General features: G+C 41.4%; 1 long non-coding RNA gene across 1 annotated transcript in view; it reads left to right on the top strand.

Annotated features, from left to right (window-relative positions):
- The first annotated feature begins 986 nt into the window (after positions 1-986).
- The window catches only part of LOC128119679 (uncharacterized), a 69,940-nt gene continuing 48,187 nt past the window's right edge, over positions 987-22,739 (top strand). The window contains exon 1 of the long non-coding RNA XR_008221625.1: positions 987-5,905. This is a non-coding gene — a long non-coding RNA (uncharacterized LOC128119679). The remainder of the gene's footprint in view (positions 5,906-22,739) is intronic.

Here is a 22,739-nt window from a genome sequence, read left to right on the forward strand (position 1 = left end):
ATACATAGAAAGCATAGCTAATTCAAAACAATGAAGACCATTGTCCCAAAGGAATCTACCTCTCAGTGATATGAGTTGCCAGGTGAACTAGAGGTATTTGTCGTGGAACAAGAGAATGACCAATAGAAAGACTATGGTTGCGTTGAGTTGGGAATTGGTAGATGTTTTCTGAATGTCTCTAAAAATTTCCCTGGTATTAGTATTGAAACTTCAGCAGTTTCTTGGGAGCCCCTCATTGAGGACAAACCAGAAAGATTGGCCACTGTAAGAATGCTACCATTTTAAGGAAAAGATTGACAATATTTACTATTGATCGCATTAGAGCTTTGAAATCAAAATTAGAATTCTGAGAAACTTGTATGACCATTGTGAGCTCAGTAGCTTCCCAAACCTTCAAAACTTCTGTGAGAAGATGAATGTGATATTTGTAAATGTGTTTCATACTGCACAGTGAAATATGTCAATATTTGGGATATCTAAATGGTTCCTGTGAACTGGTATTTTCTAAAAGGCCAAAGCGGGATATAACAATGTCTTAGATGGATAAAATCTAAAGTATGAGATGGGTTGAGGCTAGGAAACAAATTCATCAGGGATGAAGAGTTCACTGATGTGCTATCCTCTTTACTACAACTAATCATTTAGAAACTGCCATTTTCAGGGTTTTGATATATTATCAAAGAAGAGTCAAAATCCTCTGAAAAAAATATTAAGTGCTGTGCTCTCCCTAATAGTGTCTGAGCAAGGCAGTGTTTTCTTCAACCAAAAGTAACAACTCATACAAAGCAAACACAGAAGAAGATATAAGATTCCAATGATGTCTTATAAAGCTGGTAACAGAAAAAAAATGCAGTAAAGCACAAACATTAAAATGGTAGTTTTTAAACGAAATTCTATTTTACTTTGGAAAATACACATACTTTTCACACAAATATATTAAAGCTGTAGATTTACTATATTTCTAGCACACTGACAAACATTAATTATAGAAACATTACTTAGGGTAATAATTAATTTTCCTAGTCATCTCTACTTTCATTATTCTGATTATGTTCTAAGATAAATTATCACTTCAATGAAAGCATGTATGGTCCTAATACTCAATATGGTGTAATGTTGGACCACATGGACTATAAGAATAAACCTTCTAGCTTGGACCTTATCTTAGTTCCTTATTGGATAAGTATGTGAATCCCAGACTTGCCTTTTCTTTTTGTTAATGTTGGCACTTTAAAATGAAAGTAATAATTGTAATAACACTATAAAGGTTACAGAAGAGCTACTTTGTGAGCATAGAACATAAGTCATTCTAAAAAATGTGTCAGTTGCTATACTTAAGAATATTGAATGCAATTAATGTTTGGAGGTGCTATCGTTTGGATACAGTGAGAGTGTATTCCCTAGCCCAAAGTTCATGTCCATGAATCTTGGTTTCGGAATGTGGTGGTGTGGAAGTGGTAGAAATTTAAAAGGTGGAGCCTAAGTGGAAGATAAGTAGATCATGGAGATCTGCCTACAGAAAGGGTTAATGTTGGTCTCAGGCAGTAGATTAAATCCTTAGAGGATGGTTGTTATAAAGGAGTCTGGTGCCTTCTTTGAATTCCTTTTTCTACACACGCTGCTGCACACCACTCTCACAGGAGCTGTTTTAACTGTGATAGCACCCATCATGAGGTCATAACCAGAGCCAAATACACTCTGATACTGAGGTCTTGAACCTCCAGAGCTATGCACTAAATAAATCTCTTTTCTTTATAAAATACCCTGCCTCACCCATTTTGTTATACCAAGAGAAGACAGACAAAGATAGAAGAGAGACATCTTACTTATTTTTGTTTTCATGTGCATTAAACAGTACTGATATTAAATAAGAACAAAATAAATACTGGGTGAATGATGCCTGAAATACTTACAGAATTTAAAAATTCTTATCTCATATTTGCATGTTTTAGCTCATCAGATTCTTTCAACATCTTTTGATATAGCCAGAACAGAAATTAGTATCTCTTTCTCTCTTTAAAGATGAGCAAATAAAATAAAACCAGACTGTTTCCCAAAAGATGCCACATAATAATCAATTTCAGAGTTGGAACTAGGATCAAGTTTGCCCAGCTATCTCATATCCCATCTTGCATTATGTGAAAAAATTATAGAAAGTATTGAGACATGCCACTTTCATATAAAACAGTGTTTTTCTAAAAGAAAGTTATTTCAATGGGAAAAATAATTTGACTTTTAATTTCTTAAATGTATGCTGTTTCCCCAAGATAGAGGAACCATCGAGAAAGCAGAATTATTTTAAACAATGGGAATAAACAATTTCAAGATGGTGTTTGCCTCTGAACAAAGAATGACAATTGGAGTTCCATTTGTCAGACAGGACAGAAAGGCATAAAAGATGAATTACGGCCTTATTCTTTGAGTATAAATGGAATCTCTCGGATCAAACTGCTCCTTTGAATTCTATGAAGAAGTTTAGAAGCAAATTCACCATGTAGAATATCAATAAATGCATTTCTGATGAGACTGAACACCAGGGTTGAAGTAGGGGGAGATATTCGAGAAGTCACTGCTTACTGCAAAGTGGGCTGGAAACAGAATCCTGTGCAAGTCTTGTATTGCTTGGAGGCTGTGTCTGGCCAGTATCCTGCCCTATCCACCCCTGAGGAAGGACACTTCACATGAGTTCAATATTGTGTACTTGACCACATGCTATTTTCTTCTGAGTCAAGTCAGTCCTTTGTCCTCCTTCCAGTTCCTTTGTGTTCACTTGGAGACTCTCTGTGGTCTCCATGCTCAGTCATCTTTTCATGCTTGTCTGAACGCTGATCAAAGGTCAGAAGGAGGAGCTGTCTGGGCCATTCTGTCCAGCCCAGATTCTATACTGTTCACTTCTCTTTTGCCTACTTCTTGGCTCAGGGATATTGCCTCTGGCCTTTAGTGGCAGGCTTGTTTTGCTTTGGATTTATTATACAGCAGGATACTTGGTTCTATAACACAGGATAGGCAAACCACCGCCTACAGGCCAACTCTGGCCTGCATCCTACTTTAGTAAATGAAATTTTACTGGAGCTCAGACATCCTTGTTCATTTTCGTGTGGTCTATGGCTGCTTTAGCATGTCAATGTCAGGACCGCATGCCCTAAGAAGATTAAATATTTAATATCCGATTCAACGAAAAAATGGCTGAGCACTTTTCTACACTAACAGAAATCTCAGATGCAGCCTTTTGTTTATATTATAACTTTCTCTATCCTGACCTTTCAGTGATGGCCAGTGCCATCTGCTGCTCACCTGTTTCGCTCTTCCCTGTGCTTACATATCATCAGTTGGACATCACCGACTATAGGAAGCAGAAACCAGCAACATACATGTTGGCTTTTCTTTCAAATGAAACAGCATCTTGGCTTCTGCTTTCGCTGTATGCCTCGAGTTTAGGTTTGGTTCATCGATAAAGTTTATTTTCCTTTCTGATCATTTATCTTTCTAAACCACATCTGTCCAATAACTGTACTGAGGGAGATAATGATTTTGTACATTGGTTTTCTCTTATGTGATACGCATGACAATATTCTCCTACTTAACCTGAACAGTAACTCAGTTGGCTGATGTTTTTATTCTTGTATTGCACACACAAAAACTATTGTATTCCTTTAAAATTGGAATATTAATTTGAGGTTTAAGTCATTACAGGAGATCTTTCCACTGTACTCATTATCTGTAGCTATGTGAAGAAGCTCCAGACTCAGAAGCTTTGTATAACAACATGTGTTTTCTCCCCGTGTCTGTAATTCAGGAGTCCAGGTGCAGCTTAACTGGGTCCTCTGGCTCTGGGATCGCTCACACACGGCAATCAGAGTGCTGGTCTGCGTTGCAGTCATCTCAAGTCTCTCTGCTGGGGAATGAGCAGTTTCCAAGTTCAGTCACATGGCTGTTGGCAGGATTAAGTTCCTCCTGGGCTGCTGGCTGGAGGCCACCCTCAGTTGCTTGCCACTTGAGTCTCTCCATAGGCAGCTCCTGATGTGGCAGCTGGCTTCATCAAAGCAAGCAAGCAAGCAAGCAAATATCAGAGAGAGCACGGAGTCTGGTGAAGTCATTTCTTCTTTGTAAATGAATCCTGGTAGTGAGACTCTATCTTTGTGACCACATTCTATTCATTAAAATTGAGTCACTGTATTCAGGGAGAGGTCACACATGTGCATGATAACCAGGAGGGGTGATATTGAGGAAGCATTCAGTAACTGCCTACAGTGGTCATCTCCCGGTATAAATATGTACCTGTACCTTTAGCCTTCTTCCAATCTCTTCTTATCCTGTGTAGGGTCAAGATCAGATGCCTGGTACTCTTAACACTCGTATTCACATGCTGGTGCCCTTTTCACTTCTGGAAGCTCCTCTCAGACTAACGCTTCATTCCATCAGCTTAACCACTATGTCAAGAGGTTGTTGCACATTATTTCCTTTGGGATTTTGGAGACATTTAATACTTAACTAAGTTATACTCCATAGGAAAGCATATCCATTGTTCCCATCAGAGAACACAGCTAGAATACACGCTTAATGCTAATATGGTTTTGATTAGGTTTGTCTTCTGGAGCAATAGGGGGCTTGCTATTATGTGTATAGGTCTGCATTTGGGGGACATAGAGTGGACCATTTCTTATCCACCCAAAGATCTCTCTATGTGGAAATGTGTCTCTGCAGAAACAAAGATTTTATTTGCAAGTGATCATGTGTTGACTGTTACACTTCTAATAGAGGCATTGATATTTGTTGGTTGTCTCTATCCAGCATGATGAAATGAAGATTAATTTTTCTGCAGCTTAGTCCAGAAATAATACCAGCACACCTTCCATGCATCACTTTCCACGGAACTACACAATAAATGTCCTGGTCCATGCCGCCTCTATGTTATCCCGTGCTGACTCACAGAACCAATCTGAGTTCATATTAATGTGAGCTTATAATTTCTATGGCAACTCTAACTGTTATCTTATGATGACTTCTGGAGCTCCCCAGGCAGAGGGAGCCAGCTCAGGGCTTTAAGAAAGAGCTTCCATGATGTCTTGACCCATTGAAATGAAAGGTTGTTTTTAAAAAGTCAAGAGTACAATAAACTCACCCCCTTCTTCAGAGCACAGCTTCTCCCCTCTCCCAACCTAATTAGAGTAATTGGTGTTTAAGGAGATATTGATTTGGCGTGATGGTTTTCTCTTGTCTGGCACACATCACAACATTCTTCTTACTTAACCCAGATAGCAATCTGGTTGACTGATGGACAGAATTCTGCCTTCCGAAGTCCAACCTTGGCATACATGTCTCAAGGAGAGATGAGTTCAACTGGCTGCTGATGGCATTATTGCATGCATAAATAAACCAAGGAAATAGAAAAAGGCCAGGACAGAGGGCTGCATTAGTCTGGCCTTGTTAAAAAGTGTTATGCTGTGGGGACTCGTCTTCTGCAATTCAAATTAGTTTTCTTGGTTTTTCTCTTGGCTGGGCCCCCTGTGCTCTCTGAGTGATAACTCTGGCCCATCCCAGCGACAGGTAGAATTGAAAAGTCTTTTTATTTCCATAGGCTTAAGCCAAACCTCTCCAAACAAGCTATTCCAGAGCTGAGCCCGAGCCCGCTAATGCCTCGGTTGGCAGCTCAAGCGCGGCCTCCTCCTTGGCGAGCCCAGAGTCGCTCTTATCCACTTCAGCTGTCTTTTAAAAGCCTCCTCTCACAAAAGACAGAGCTGCTCTCAAGGGCCTGGGAAAAATAGAAAATTTTCACACTGTGATGGGAAACACTGTCAAGAACGGAAACGCTACAGCGAAGCGTCAGACACCAGTGTGCAGTGGCAGTTACAGTGAGGGGATCAGGCTGTGTGGGAGAGAGAAACACCCAAATTAACATAGAGAGGTAAGCTATAATTACAGTATTACCAAGGCATTCTTCAGAGAGTGCACAATGTCCTTGCCTTTTGTTGACTCTGGTGTGTGTTTCTTCCCTTCACACATCCTTCAATGGCGTCTTGAGCTGTGGAGGCCCCTGACATTTTTGTGGGGAGTCAATTTTTGCTCATTTGAAAGATGAGCATTAAATAGTGCAGCTTTTATATCACTTGCTCCCTATGTTTTCTTTTTTATTCTTTTCTAATTCTTCTTTAAAAAAAAAAAAACACCACAGCTTATCAAAGCCACAGTTCTAAGAAAGCATAGCATGTGAAATCATGGCAGGCACTGTGTGAGTGTGTGTGTGTGTGTGTGTGTGTGTGTGTGTGTGTGTGTGTGTGTGTGTTCCTATTTATATCCCTCTTTAGAGATTGACAGTTCACATCTCCCTAGCTATGGATTTATGTAGCACGCACCACCAAGGCACCCCAAAAACTCAAAGGAGAACAATAATATCCTTTATACTTCAGCCAGGGGGTGAGGTTGAGTCACCCCAACCAATGGTGCATAAACTCCAAAGACTTTGCTTAGGTTGTGATGACTGCTCTTTAAATTGATATTGACGGCTGCAAAACAAACAAACAAAAAAACCCACAACAGGTCTCAGAAGAGTATCAACATATGTGACAATGTACTACACAGCACAGAGAGTTACTGAGCTTTCAAATATTCTGGGATTGCATCTTCCAGCAGAAATTGCCGTTTCATTAGCATTTATGACTAGCTTCCCAGGGATGGTCGCCAAAAGGATGAAAGCAGCAAGCAGAGCCCAGCACAAGCCACAGCAGCCCTTCCGCAGCCCCACACAAAGGTGCTAACTAGTGCTGGATCCCTCCATGGACACGGAGGACCCAGGACAGAAAGAGCTGTGACAATGGAGCTATTTCCATTATGCCCAGGCAAACAAAAAAACAGGCTCAGTGAAATAAAATGGTGCTTTCTAGAGTTCTAGGTCAACTAACGGCTTCCAAGTATACATGGAACCGTTAGGTGGAAGGTTATGAGAAGTCATTTTCTATGGAGGTAATTAGCCCCTGCCTAGGGAAAGTGAGGCTCAATCTCATTGGTGACACTGTTTCACTATAAAAATAGTTGCAGCAGAGTGGAGTGGCTGCAACTTTCTTGTGATAAAATTTTGTTTTCTCTTTTAAAAAAATGAATTTGCATTAACTACACTCAAAGCTTATAATGTTGTGGGGTAGCAACTTCGATGAATGCCTCAATTCCAGCAGTGACCATTGATTGAATGTTCGCCATTTGGCTGTCCTACCCGAGCCTCCTTATCTCATTCCCTTCTCAGTACTCTGAGGAGAAGGCATTGTTATCTTTGTTTTCCAGATGGAGAAAGAAAGGGCTGAATGAGGTTGAGTCTCTTCCCTAAAACCTTGTAGGGAAAACATGATAGAGCCCGGATTTAAAGCAAAGGCTTTGAGTCCTCTAAACCCATGCCCTTTATCCATCTGAATGAGGCATGAAGATAACACCTTATGCCCCAGACCTTGCCCAAGAGCCCAGGTAGAATTCCTATTGTCTGAATGAATAAAACCCCATTCAATACCACTGAGCAATTTCTAAGTGTGTTAACCTGATAACTTAATTTTCCATTCCACCTGATATTGCGAGAACACAGTCCCAGGGATCTTTGAAGTAGAATCATTCCTTCAATAAATATTTATTGGGTTCCTGCTATGCATCACATACTGTGACCAATGCAGAACCTTAAGAAGAGAAGCTTCTTGGCTGTTTTTTTTCTCTTCCTCTTTGCTAATGACAGGACATCTGGGAAGAGTGGAATGGTATATTCCATGTTTATAAGTGAGAAAGGAAGGAAGAAATCAATAGAATTTCTGTTGGGGTAGGAGAAAGAGACGTGCCTTTGATGAAAATAGAAGTGGGACTCACATGTTAAAGTTTCTTTCATGGCAATCAAGAGATGGAAACAATCTGAGCCCATCAACAGGTTTGTGGGTAAAGAAAATGTGAAATATATGCACAAGGGAACATTATTCAGCTTAAGAAAAAAAAATCTTGTCATTATTTTCAATAATATGGATGGACCTGAGGGGGCATTGCGTTAAGTGAAATGAGCCAGGCACAAATAGATGAATACCATAGGATCTCCCTCACATGTGGAATCTGAAATAGTTGAACTCATATGCTGCGGAATAATCCTCTTGTACACTGTAAAGATTTGTCACTTGAGTTGGTTTAATAGAAAGCTGACAGGCCAGTAGCTGGGCAGGAAGTTTGTTGGGAAAGCCAAACTAAGGATGCTGTGAAGGAGAAGGGTGGAGTCAGGAGTCACCAGCCAGATACAGAGGAAGCAAGATGAGAATGTCGTACTGAGAAAAGGTACCAAGCCATGTGGCTAAACATACTTAAGAATTATGGGTTAATGTAAGTGTAAGAGCTAGTTAGTAGTAAGTCTGAGCTACTGGCTGAGTATTTATAATTAATATAAGCTTCTGTGTGTTTATTTGTGCCTGGGTGATCAAGGCAGAGAAACTCTATTTTTGCTTACATTCATAAATCCATAGAGTAGAATTGTGAGTGCCTAAGAGTGAAGGAGATTGGAGAAATGCAGGTTAAGAAATACAAAATTCCAGTAAAGACAGCAGGAGAATCTTCAAGAGATCTACTGTCAAAAAAAATGCTAGAGTAACTATAGTATTATATCCTTGAAAATTGTTCAGGCAGCAATTTTTTTGTAATCTCATCAGAAAACAAAATATGTGGTGTAATGCACATGAATCTAATTAACTTGTTTTAGATATTGCTCAAAGTACATGTATATCAAACTGTATTGCCACATGCCATAAATAAATACAATTTTATTTGTCAATTTAAAAGCATATGTAAACAAATAATTGGTCCATTTTCATCGAAAGACAGAAGCATGTAGCCCTTTGAAAAAAAATATATGTGCAATTAACCATCCTCTGAATTTTGAAAAGGGCAAATTCAGAAAAGGGCATGAGGTGCGTTGTGCACTGAGCTGGAGACACACTTTGCTCTAATAAATAACTTAGGATAGAGTAGTCAAAAACAGTCTCACAATTTTGGGTTATATTAGGGATTATATATATTACAGTAGCACTGTAGAGGGCTACTGAGGCAAACTCACGAGACTCCTCTGAAGCAGCCATTCAGAAAGAGAACCATACACTTCCTGAGTCTTCTTCCAGGGTCGCAGTTAGATGCAGAACATTTGGCTGCTCTACAGAAATTTGATCTAGTGGGATAGGATATAATTTTCAAGGACCAGTTATAGTCACAAGGATGAGGAACGAAGAGCACACAGTCACGATGCTGTTCACGTCAATTCCATGGCCTTCTTAGTCTGGAGGTGAGTGTCAAGGTTGGTTATAATGTGAAAATTAGGAAAGAAGGACGTATGTCTTAGCTTAGGATTTCTATTGCTGTGAAGAGACACCATGACCACAGCAACTTTTATAAAAAAAAACATTTAATTGGGGCTGGCTTACAGTTTGGAGGTTTAGTCCATTATCATCATGTTGGGAAGCGTGGTGGCATGCACACAGACATGGTGCTAGAGAGGTAACTGAGAGTTCTACATCTGGATCAGTAGGCAGCAGGAAGAGAGAGTGACATTGGTCCTGGGCATCTGAAACCTCAAAGCCCATCCCAAGTGACATATATCCTCCAACAAGGCCACATCTATTCCAAAAAGGCCACACCTCCAATAATACCACTCCCTGAGTCTATAGGGGCCATTTTCACTCAAACCACAACACACAAGGAGGGTGAAGAGATCTAGGAGAGGATTTCTAAGAAGGGGACTGAGGCAAGCAGGGAAGGAAGCCTACTCATTTGGGGGGTACATGTGGAAAGGGGCTGAAATGCCTTGGGTTCGTGTCTTTTTGTTAGATACTTGCAGAATCCAAAGAGAAGTACAGTTCAACAAAACTTCCAAAAGTCTTGTCTTGAAAACCATAAAGTAGTCTGGTATTTGTAATTCACAGAAATTTTTATTGGCTATCTAGTCTTCATGTACTGTTCTCATACTGTACAATTCCCAGAGATTCCCTGCTCATTTCTCACTACAACATTTCATCTCCCTTGGAACCCTCATCCCATACTGTAAAGTACATATGAAAGTGGGAGTGCAACTCCCCAGACATCACACTCCACTCTGCAACCCAGCTTATCATCTCTGAAGAGGACACTCTGATAGATACATGCTCTTGGATTAGGTGGTTCATATTCTACTTTTCCATCTTAGATTCGGTTACATAGAAACCCAAGAAACCACTTGGGTAATGGTTAGCACAGAGGAAGAGGAAAAGCTGATTCATAAGGCCAGATCTTCTGTCAAGAAAGAAAGCAGGAAAGGAGCTATAGAGGGACCATACATTAATAAAATTTTGTCTCTTTGTAATCTGACAAAAACTAAAGTCCAAAGCAGAGAGTGTAGTACCCTTGTAGACATAATTAACTAAGTGAGATTCTCGGCAATTCCATTATGGAAGAACTACCTATGTTGCTTTCTAACTCTTGGTACCATGAAGATACAAGTGCAGCCATGAGAAGCTCACATCTAAGATTGCCACCATTAGAATGGAGAGCATGGAGGTCACCAGTTCCATCGTTCATACACAATTATTTTGACTCCAAACACTCTAAGCCTAATGTACATGGATTCATACAAACAAATAGCTCTTGTGTCCACAGGGAAGCTTCTTTGCAGTTAGTCTGTGATGTTAGTACAGAAGAATGTGGGGAATTAATAAACAAGGAACAATATTCTGTCTTTAAGATATTTTAAGGGAAATGGCTTCCTGGGGGCAGGTGTCTCCTGAGTGCTTGATATCCTAGCAAGGCAGTTAAAATGAAGCTCCTTTAGTCGTGATACCTGATACTCTCAGAAGGCAGACACAAATGACTGGTTGCAAAGCCCATCATTCCTTGATCTGCCCAACAAGTATTTGGCAGTGCCTGATGTCAATGTTATGACTTACCCTTACTAAATGAGATGTGGTTATCTCTGAGCCTCGACACACTTAGAATCTGGTGGCACTTACCATCGTGTGGAAGCCAGACTGTCAGGAGACAGAGTTAGTCCGGGGTTCACAAAGCCTCCCACCTTTCCCCAAAGTAAGGAACAGAAGCCGAGCTTCAAATGGAAACTGTGAAAAGGGAAGACAGGAAAGCTCCAGGCAAAGTGTCCAACACGCTGCCATTTTTGTAGAGATTTGCTTCTATGATGCCCCATTAACAACAGTCCAGAAAGTTTACCAGCCAGCCACAGGGAGCCTGGGGGAGATGGAAAACTCTTCCTAAAGGCATCTAGGATATATAATTTAAATGCAATTCCCATCAATAACCACCCTTTGTACTTTAATGTGTGTCAAATACTTTCCCGTCTTCTGCTCAGAATTGCGTACTGTTCGAAATTTCTGGGTATCATCCAAAATGCTGATAGGCAGGCTTCCAACCAAAATAGTCTCCCCCCCCCCCACTTTTCTGTTCCATTAGTCATGGCCTCTTGCCATGGAGTCTCACAAATGGACACAAACCAATCAATCACCCTTATAAAAATGTCAAAATTCATCCTTCCCCACTGTGAAATGAATACACTGACCTTAACACAAATGCAGAAATAAATAAATAAATAAATAAAAATCCATCACCACCATGGGCCCCTCACTGCTACACTTAAATTTCTACACTTTTCAGTTTGACAAGACTGACATGGCCAAGAAATAATGTTTTTGTTCCTTTTTTTTTTTTTTTTTATAAAGAGCTGGAAGCCGATGAACATGACTGCTAAATTTGCTAATAAGAATTTGTTTACGTGCAGGCCCTGCCTGTCAAGAAGTGTAGCTAGCCATTATCTGTTTAGAAGAAAGAAATGAGAGAGAGGGATGGTTATGTTAGCCAAGAGGGAATAACATCCATTTTATAATGACTTCTAAAACAATCAAAAATGAATTTTCTCAATTCAGTGAGACCTTCTCCTAGCTAACAAAGCTACCTGCTTCATTCAATGTCAAGTATCAGTTTATACAGAGTAACATGGAGAGGTGAGAATGTCCTAGAATTGGCAGGTGTCAACTCAAGTCTGTCATTAGATATCTCTTTGACCTTGATGAGGTCCCTTGGCCTCCTCAATACTCCATTTGTTCACCTGTAAAACAAAGACAATGGTGTCTATCTTCCACAGTGCTGTGGTGGGCATCTGTTCACAAGTCTGGACACTCACTTGGCTCTGGGGTATATCAATCACTTTGTCTTTAAAGGAACACTCTTTCCATTGTCAGCTGCCTCTGGCTCCTGAGATTTGATGTGGGCTCTGCACCTGGCCAATCAGAGCTCCTTACTCCTGGGTCCTGGGAGCTGCTTCAAGATCATGCAGGTAACACAATCTGGGACAAAAAGACTTTTACTGAGCCTCTCTTAGGGAATTTCTAGGAAAATAACCTCTAGTTGCTGGAGTTAAAAGGCCAGTAGGAATTTGGCCTAAAGAAACCTGGGGGAAAGCCTGCCCTGGAAAAAAGCCTGCCCAAGCACAAGCCTAACAGAGGCAAGAAGAGAAGGGAGATGGACAGAAAAATTTGAGTCCCTTGGTCCTACTGGAGATCTGGACTTGTTTTATTTCTCTCTCTCTATTTCTCTCTCTCTCTCTCTCTCTCTCTCTCTCTCTCTCTCTCTCTCTCTCTCTCTCTCTCCTCTCTTGCTCAAACTAGATTCTAAAAAACATTTAATTAAATAGACTTAAGTTAATCAGGATTTTTGAGAGGCCACCTATAATGTACACAAGAGGCTCAGTACCTGGAGTAGACCGAGCACTCAGTACTGATTCTCTTGGACTTGTTACAGGGTGACACCCTCATCAACTCACTGTCAGGAGAGAAGAGCACAAGTCAGAACTTAACATTTGACACAACTAATTCGTTGCTCACAGCTCAACAACACTGTACCATGCAGAAAAACAATTACTTAGTTCCACGGCTATGGAGATGAGGAAATGTGGTTCATGGTGCTACCCAGCATCTCAAGAGAGCATCCTATGGAGTATTACTAGCCAAGGAAAATATCCAAATTCACAGTTTGAGGTATGATTCCTATTGAAGGTGTATTGTGTCTACACCTTGGTAAAGTTGAAAACTTGTGAGATGATCCACAGGGAACTGCTTATATATAAATGGAATAAGTGTGTGTGTGTGTGTGTGTGTGTGTGTGTGTGTGTGTGTGTGTGTGTGTCCATTTAGCCTTTAAAAGTTTCACAAAGCCAAAGAACAGTAAGTAGCCATGGTTCTGCCAATGGCTACAGTAGCTAGCAGTCCCAAGACACATTTCTATGTTCAAGGAACACTTGCTTGTAGCAGTCACTTGTTTGAACTTTTTGCTTATTACTTTATGCAATAGGACAAACATCATTTATGAGATAAAAATTTATGAAAAGGAAGAAAAGAATGGAGAAGTAAAAGGAAGGGAGGAAGAGAAATCTCAAAGACCAGTAAACCCTTAAGGGAGACACAAGGTCAAAGGTGTTCTTCCTCTCTTGAGCATTTAGTTCTACACCCTGTAATGAGCACAACCCACGTACCACAAAATCTTCCTTATTTATTTATTCAGCCCATTTGGGGATAAATAATTGATAGTAATTTCAAGTTCCCCTCTACACGGGCCTTACTATTTGAAATAAAAGCAAAGTAGTGTTCTTCACAGATCCAAGCTTAAGCAACCATTAGCTGGAGCAGCCACTACAGGCCAGTATGCTTACATATTGCTGTAGTTTGGATGTGGCTCATCCTGCCAAACTCCATGTTAAAATTTGACTGCTTACAACAAGACCAGAACAATAGCAATGTCAGTGGACATATGAATTCAGAAGGGAAAAATATTTCTCAGGTTCCCATCCCTACACAAAGAACTATAGGCAACCAATGGCTGCTGGGGAAAAGATCATTACCATCTTCCAGGGATGAGGCACTGTCTTAGGATTTCTTTTGCTGTGAAGAGACACCATGACCACAGCAACTCTCATAAAGGAAAACATTTAATTGGGGCTGCCTTACAGGTTCAGAGGTTCAGTAGTTTAGTCCATTATTGTCAGAGAGGGAAACATGGTGGCATGCAGACATGGTGCTGGAGAAGGAGCTGAGAGTTCTACATTGGGATCCACAGGCAGCAGGATGACAGTGGGACACACTGGCCAGGCTTGAGCATCTGAGACCTCAAAGCCCACCCCTAGGGACACACTTCATCCAACAAGTCCACACTTCCTAGTAGTACCACTTCCTGTGAGCCTATGAGGGCCATTTCCCTTCAAACCACCACATTCTACTTCCTAGCCTCCATAAGCTTACAGCCATATCATAATGCAGAAATGCATTAGGTTCAACTTTAAAAGTCCTCATAGTCTAAAATGGTCTCAACCCTATAAATGTCCAATTTTTTTTCTGAGACTCATGACAGTCTCTTAACTGTAATCCTCTATAAAATCGAAATAAAAAATCAGATCACATACTTCCAACATATAATGATACAGAATATATATTACTATGTCAAAAGGGAGCATAGTGAGAAAATACTCGACCAAAGCAAGACCAAAAACCAGCGGAGCGAACTTCAAATTCTGCATCTCCATATCTGAGGTCAAGGCGCTCTTCAGTTCTCCAACTCCTCTCTGCTTTGTTGGCTGCAACACACTTCCTTCTCATGGGCTTGTTCCATTCCCTGTGAGCAGCTGTCCTTGACAAGTGTCCCATGACTGGCATCTCCAATATTTTGGGGTCTCCAAGGCAATCTAGGCTTCACCTACACAGATTTATGAAATGGCCTCTCTAAGGCTTCATGCAGGGAAACTCCTGACACACACCTGTCCTTGGTGGCTTTTCTTAATCACAGAGGGAGATTCCATAACCCCTTTCTTCTCTCCTTGACTCTAAAACCAGAACTACATGGCAGAAGCTCCCAAATTCTGCTGCTTTCCAAGGCTGAAACAAGAACCATTCGTTCAATCACATCTTTGCCAGCTTTAAGTTTTTGACAGTTTCCTTTACTGCTTAAGCTTGGCTGTCCTGGATCTCACTCTGTAGACTGGCCTGACCTTGCACTCAGGTCAGCCTCTGCCTTCTCAGCACTGGGATTAAAGGTGTGCCCCACCATGCCTATTCCTAAGCTTTTCTTTAATTCCTTTTCACTTTTCTTTAATTCTTTTTCGGAAGTCGGAAGTTTAGCTGGGCAGGGTCTTGCTACAAGGTCACCATTCCCTTTATTCCATTTAGCATCAGGCTTTTCTTCTGTTTATCTCCTTGAACACAGGACTTAGCTCCATTCCACTTCCTGGTGTCCCCTTTTCTCCTCAATCTGTACATTTTGTATTTTTCCTTACTCAGCTTGCTCCTTTTCACTATAGATCTGCAAAAGAGTGAACACTAATTACCGGATGGCACCATCAATGCCAGGCTGTTTGAAATGTCCTCTGCTAAAGCTGTTAAATCCATACCTCTTCAGTTCAACCTCAGGCAGATATTTTTGGACAGGGGCAGAAAACAGCCACATTCTTCACCAAAATGTTACAAACATGGTCTGTAGGCCACATCTTCATATTCTTCTCTGTAGCTAGAGTTTTCCTGCCTGGCCCACAGTCAGGACAAATCTCTACCACCCGCCAGTCCCACAGCCGCTCAGACCCAACAAAGTAAACACACAGACTTATATTGCTTACAAACTGTATGGCCGTGGCAGGCTTCTTGCTAACTCTTCTTATATCTTAAATTAATCCATTTCTATAAATCTATACCTTGCCACGTGGCTCGTGGCTTAAGGGGAACTTCACATGCTGTTTGTCATGGTAGCGGCTGGCAGTGTCTCTCTCTCAGCCTTCCACTTCCCAGAATTCTCCTCTCTCCTTGCCCCGCCTATACTTTCTGCCTGGCCATTGGCCAATCAGTGTTTTATTTATTAACATATTTGCCATACAGGACATCCCACAGCACTGAAACCTCTTGAGCCAGGTCCGTAATTCAAATCGCCCTCGGCGCCACTGTCTTGCACGTTCCTACTGGCCCGTTGAGCCCCAGTTAAAGTATTCAACTGCTTTCCTAATCTAAAGTCACAAAGTCCACATTCTTCTACTATCCATTCTGTACATTTAAAACTTTCAGGTTGCTACTGACCAGGGATAAATAAAACCACAAATCATATGGTATTGTTCATTGTTTAGTTGCTGTTGGTAGGTTTTATGATTGCAAAGACTTAAAAAGTCTTCCTTAAATCAGAACATCTCATCACCCGAATCCCCTCCTTCTGCTTCCCACACCCCCTTCTGAGAAGCCTGTCTCAGATCCTATCCCCAGGGGAGACATCCCCTCTCCTCAGAACTTCAGTTCCTCTTTGGTTTGTTTGTTTGTTTGGTTGGTTTTTGGTTTTTTGAAATGGGCTTGTCTGTGTAATAGACCTAGCTGTCCTGGAACTCACTTTGTAAAATAGGCTGGCTTCAAACACGCAGAGATCTGCCTGCCTCTGCCTCCTGAGTGTTTCAGTTCTTTTAATTGGAGTTTAAGCAAACTGTTTCTTGTTATAATCCAACTAAAGAAGCATGATTACCCTCTATTTCATGTTACCCTCACAGTTACAATACATGCTTAGATATTGTGGACATAAGATGTGGTTCATTTTTTTTTCCTAAAATCTTAGGGTTCAAGGGGCTTGAAGAATTTTTAATTTATTTTGTCCTTCCTTCAGACAGGATCACTCTAAATCAGCAAAGCACAGAAGCATCCTGTATTAATAGGGTTCTCTAGAGTCATTCCAGATAGGGTCAAGTTGAAAACCAAGAATAGCCATCACAGCCACCTTATTGGTTGTCCAGTGCAGAGTGGTCAGCTCTGAAACAATATACACACAAAAACAAAAAACAGACTCGGCAAGTTGTACTTGTATAATTGAATACACACACACATATATGTATGTAGCAATAATTTAAAAAGAGTCTTTCAGCATAAGTGTGCGGTATGGGGTGGTGTTGGAGGAAAGATACCTGGAAGGTGCTGGACGGAAGAAAGGAAGGGGAAAGTGTTGTAATTCTATTACAATGGAAAACATATTTTAAGCTTATGGTGTGTTGGGTGTCTTTGTGTGTAGCAGAACAATGTAAATTAAAAGTGTAAGGGGGAAGCCTAGGGGTGGAAAAGTATAAGTGGAGAGATGGCGGTGGGGGGGGATGGAGAGAGAAGGGGAGAGGGAGAATTAACTAATACTATGTACAGAAGAACAATAAGGAAATCTAATCCTTGCTAAGCTAATAAAGATTAAATTAAAACAAAAAAATATTTTAAAATGTTTTTGATTGTCAGAGTAAAGAAGCCTTTGAAGGAGGTCTGAACATGGCCTAATATCTTTATCAAGGGACTGGGTTGGTTTTTGCCAAGACTTGAATTCTCATGGGAATGGCTGAGTTCTCACAAAGTGAGTTTGGCAACATCCTTACACTCCCTTACCAGTGTCCCTTTGGCACTTACATTTGTTTATCTTTTCTGTTTCTCTGCTGTACTGTAACACAGCAGGAAAGCCCTTTATGTAAACGACTGGATGAAGACGCTTGCTCTTGAGCTTCCCAGCCTCTAAAACCCTGAGCCAAGGCAAACACACCCCAGCCTCGGGTGTTTTATTATAGCAATGCAAGACGACTTAAGATACCTATTTCACACAGTCTTTATTATTTCAGTGGGAGCTGGGTATTACTATACCCACCAGACCAAGGGCAACACAGGCTCAGAGAAGTTCAAAACTTGTCCCCAGCTCAAGAGGGATGGATCTAGAACAGAACATAGCTTGGAGTGACCCAAAGCCATATTTTTTCATTACAGTTCTTTCTGGTGATGCTGTAACTGTAGCTGTCACTAGCTGGGCATCACCCTCACTTGGCTGCAGGACAGAGTGACAAAGTGGATTTTATTTCAGGTTATAAATTTTTAAATCCAATAAGGGGGACCACCACAGAGCTTTTAAAAAGATTTTTAAAAAAAAAAATACCAATTATACCGGTTTTCTAAACTGCATACCAGTGCTAATCAGTTTGGTCTCTTTTCTATTTCCCCTTAATTTTATTTTAGCTTCCAGCCTTGTGTGGTTGGCTATGGAGGGAGGGAACAGTGATTCTCCATGCTCTGTAGACTCCCGTCTGCCTGGCCCTGTCTCTGCTTTCTCACATTGTAGTCTTAATTTGATCAGCGGTTATGAAAAGGCAACATTAATCCTGGAGAAAGAGGCATTGTTCCTGGCCAGACAGTTTCAGCGTTGCTTCGAAAGTGAAGTGTTTTGTGTTCATATATGAGTTTTGCCCTTTGGGGCTTTGTGACTCCTTGATGTGAGAACAGAAAGAGGGACAGAGTTATTTAGAGTCAGACACATGACACCTGGTATTGGAAAGTCTTGTCAGAAAGCACGGTGAGTTCTCTAGCCCAGCAAAGCTCCTGCCTGAGAGGATTCCAGAAGATGCTACTGCATATGGATATAGTCATGGGCACATTGGTGGTGAGGGGCAAGGGGGAAGAAAAGGATGAACCTTCCTCCCTATGCATCATGACAAGTTAGGTTCCCAGGCCTGGTAGTATAAACCTAAGTAATTTATTCATCTGATTACCGTTGTCATTTGCACAGCACTTAACAGATCCTCGTGCCTTACCAAATGCTTTTATGAGTATCTCCTTTTGATCCTGTCAGTATCATAAGTGTATAGCCCTGTACCTGGTGAAGAAGATGAGGTTTAAGGCACAAGGAAAGTGTGCAGAACTTGCCAGGTTCTTAATGACAGCACAAGATTGTCTCCAGGGTGTCTATTATATACCAGGCCCTGGGCTAAGCCCTGAGGATATAGGCATGAATAAAAACAAAGTCATACAACGTTTAGGTAAGTAGAGCCAAGCAGTGAGTGAGCAAGCTATGAGACTTTGGGCACCTACTGTACTGTCTTGTTTATAGGAGATATTCAATAGATCTTCCCTGGACAGGGGAAGCATGGAAGGATGGATGGGTGACACTGTATGAATATAGGTGAGCATGGAATGCTATGAAACATAGAAGAGTAAAAATCTTACAGCATAGTAGGTGTTTGAGCTGAGTTTTGATATAAAGGTAAGAAATTCATCAGCTAGTGAAATTTCTTTTAGTGTGTGTGTGTGTGTGTGTGTGTGTGTGTGTGTGTGTGTGTGTATGTGTGTGTGTGTGTGTGTGTGTGTGTGTGTATGTGTGTGTGTATGTGTTTGTGGGTATGTTATCACATGTGTATGGGTGTTCATGGAAAGACAGAAGAGGGTGTCAGCTCTCACAGAGCTAGAGTCACAGAAGGTTAGTTATGGGTGCTGGGAATTGAACTCTGGACCTCTGCAAGAACAGACATCTCTAGACATCTCTCCAGTCCCAGCTGAGGGACTTCCATCATACAAGGCTGACTGTATGCTATAAGTTAATCTCCTCTGCTGTAACAGAACAACTCTGGACTGTCTCCCATCTTCCTGTCTAAAGACACAGAGACTTTAGAGCCAAGGCCAGGTCCCAGGATGCTCCATCTCTGTTTACATTCCTCTGCAGGATGCTGCTCAACTTTTCTCTAGTGTTGGTTTTCTTCTTTTCTTTCATATGGGGGAATCATTCCCAGGGGTGTCGTGCACAGCCTAGGAGCATGATAGTTGGACTTCTTAAACTCTGGATCATTAACATTTTAAAAGCAAAGTGCTATGTTTCAGGCCCCCATAAATAATCATTAGAGGAATCGTAACAGTAATTGCCAAGCAGTGAAACAACAGAAATGTCTTGCTTACATTATCCAGAGCTTTATGATGTGTGCTGCTCTTTTAATGTACATTACTTAATGATGGATCCTAACAGTCCTTTGAGAGAGAAAAGCAAATAATCATTCTGCCATTTGATGGAGATAGGATTAATGTTCAAAAGAGAGGGACAAAGTTGCAGCTGATCACATCTCTACTGACCACTGGAATTCTTGACCTGCTACGACTCAGTGTAGATAGGACCCATAGATAAATGTGTGTATTTCTACTTTTGTCATGGAGTAAATGGAACCTCAGTAAGTGACTCATCCAGGGGCACCCAGATAGTAAAAGAGAATGCTGTGACTAAAAGCCATTTTTTTCTTAACTTCAGCATTCTTTGCATTTTAATATCTTGCTTCCTTCCTCCTCAAGAGGTTCCAAACAAGAGAGCTAGGACCAAGCATTCCATCTTCTTAGAGAGGTTTTAAATGTCTTGTTAGAAATGTTAGGATTCTTGGCTTACTCTGACTATAGAAAATGTGTGAGTGGGTCCTGGGTCAGATCGTGAAAGCTTGTCTGGTCTCTTCTGCTCTGTAGGTCTGTTGTCATGGTTGTCTTCATCAATATCTTCATCCCTCTCCTCTTGTCCTTCCCCCTCTCCTTTTCCTGTTTGGCACTCCCTTTTGGTGGCCCACAGAGGCTTCCTAGTGAGAAATTACTCAAGGTCAGAGAATCTGAGCTTGCTTTACCCAGCAGGGCTGCATAATAGGATGATTTGGCCAGAGGTGTGTTTACCAGGTGTTTGGAAGGGTCTACACTTGGCTGTACAGTGTGCTTTGATCTTGCAAGGGGGAGGTCTTTTGCCTCTCCTTTTGGCATGTTATAAAAAGCCCTTTTGAATAAAGCTCTGGGCAGCTGGGTATTGACCCAGGGCCTTCCTGAAGCTATCCTGTGTCTCTGTCTTTCTTATCATCTTTTTCTGTCTTTCATTTCCTCATTTCTCTCTCTTCCACCCAAGAACCCTTCAAAAGGTGGGAGCAGGTTGGAGCTGGAGTCCTCCACTCCCTCTTCTATTTAATATTCTTATTATCTATTGTTGTTCCTGTGTTTATGTTTTAGTTATTAGAAGGAGAGGTGTGTACTAGGAGGTAGTTTATTATCATTTCTTAGAACCCTATCCATGTAAAAGTAGCATTCATTGCCACTTGCTAATTATATCATTAGAACCATTCACAGTCAGTGTAAACTTTCACCCTAAGAACAGAAGCACATTGAATGGCGAGAACACAGTTAGAAGTACACTATTTAGACTCTTGGGTTGAACACACCATGTAGAACTGCCTCTCCTAAGGGGGAACACATGGAAAAAAGGAAGAACACCTCAGCTCTGATTCTCCCACCATCCCTGACACCACAGTGACACGGTGGTGCTGTCCACTCCTACAGGCAATGGGAGCGTGCAAGGCTAAGGGAATGCTGAAAAGGACTGCCAGAAGAGCTGTAAAGAAGTTGGTAGGCGTGGCCTAATAAGAATCCTATAGACCAGGGAAGGACATGGAGGAGCTGGGTGAAGGAGAAAGCATGAGGTGAGAGATGAGTAGACAGGAGCAAAGGAGGTTGGAAGAGCAGAGGGGAGCTTCCTGCTGCACAAGCCCCACAACAGCAGAGAGATACAAAGAACAAGAGCCCTGGGATAGTAATTGAGGTGGTCTGTGCCCCGCATAAGGCTGAATGAGGTCACATAGCTGCAGAGAAACAAAGGTGAGAGCCAATGGCAACCGGAAAGTCACCCATAACTGACATGATTGAATTTACAGATTTGCCAGCAAGCCTCTAAATGACAGACTGTAGCAGGATGGGATTCCCTGGTGTGCAAACCAATATTCTTTGCTAGCCTGCCCTGATGGTGTTAGGGTTGACACCTCTGATCTCATAGGACATCCAAGGGCATTTTCATTGCCACATCTGGTCAGAGCTTCTGATTTATGTCCTGTCAGGAAGATCTATTTCCCCAGTAATAGTCATGTTTCCACTGCTGATTTCCTTCCCCTTAGGACCCGAGATTGCAACTAGCTCTGTAGTCTCCTGAGGCATATCACCTAAATGTTCCCCTTGGAAATTGCTCCTGCAAATATTCTCAATCAAAACCCAATAAAATGTCTGAGAGCTTGTACTACCCCAGAGGCTGGGAATTGCACACTGGAACCATATCCCAGCATGTTAAACATAGGACCAACTCTCACACCCTTCTGCTAACACAGACTTTTGGAATTACATCTGGGTTTTCCTCCTCTAAAGTCAGACCCTGTTATTGAATTAACAACATTCATTTATGATTTTCAGACATTGAGGAATACTAGCACACAGCAAACACTCCAAAACCCTTCTCACATCATCTTAGGGCAAGGAGCAGTTTGTGAAAAATGGTCATGCAAAGAATTTATTCCTTGGCCAGGATTTTGAAAACATCCCCCATGTCACACTTTTGATGACGGAGCTTCACAAAAGCAGGTACTCATAAAAGCCAACCCTCCATAAATAGTGTTTTTTTTTTCTTCCCAAGACAGAAGTTTTCTAGTGGTTTATTAACTAGAGGGGCACTTACCCTGCTGCAACAGAGTAAAATGATGCTCCCTCAAACAAGCAACAGCTCATGTCTATCTTGGGGTATTATTCCAAACCACCAGGTGGTCTGGATTGTCCTGCTGACAAGAGATGCCTTCTGCTTTGTTGAGGCCCTGATGTGCTTATCAGTATGGTTGACATTGAATAATGGCATCAATTTTGTTTCTTCATTATTTTTAAAAATTCATCATCGTTTAAGAATTTTATATATGAATATAATGAGTTTTGATCAAATCTATCTCTACTCCCTCCACTCTATTTCCTCTGATTGCACCATCTTTCCTGCCTAAGTTCATGTAATTTTTTTTTAACCCACTAAGTCCACTTAATGTTGCCAACATGTGCCTGGGTGTAGAGCCACCCACTGGAACAACCTACCAGCCACTGAATCTCTGAAGAAAACTGCCCCCGCCCCGCCCCCGCCCCGATATC

Source organism: Peromyscus californicus, unplaced genomic scaffold, assembly GCF_007827085.1.
Source record: "Peromyscus californicus insignis strain IS unplaced genomic scaffold, ASM782708v3 Scaffold_24__1_contigs__length_46423439, whole genome shotgun sequence".
Lineage (NCBI taxonomy): Eukaryota > Metazoa > Chordata > Mammalia > Rodentia > Cricetidae > Peromyscus > Peromyscus californicus.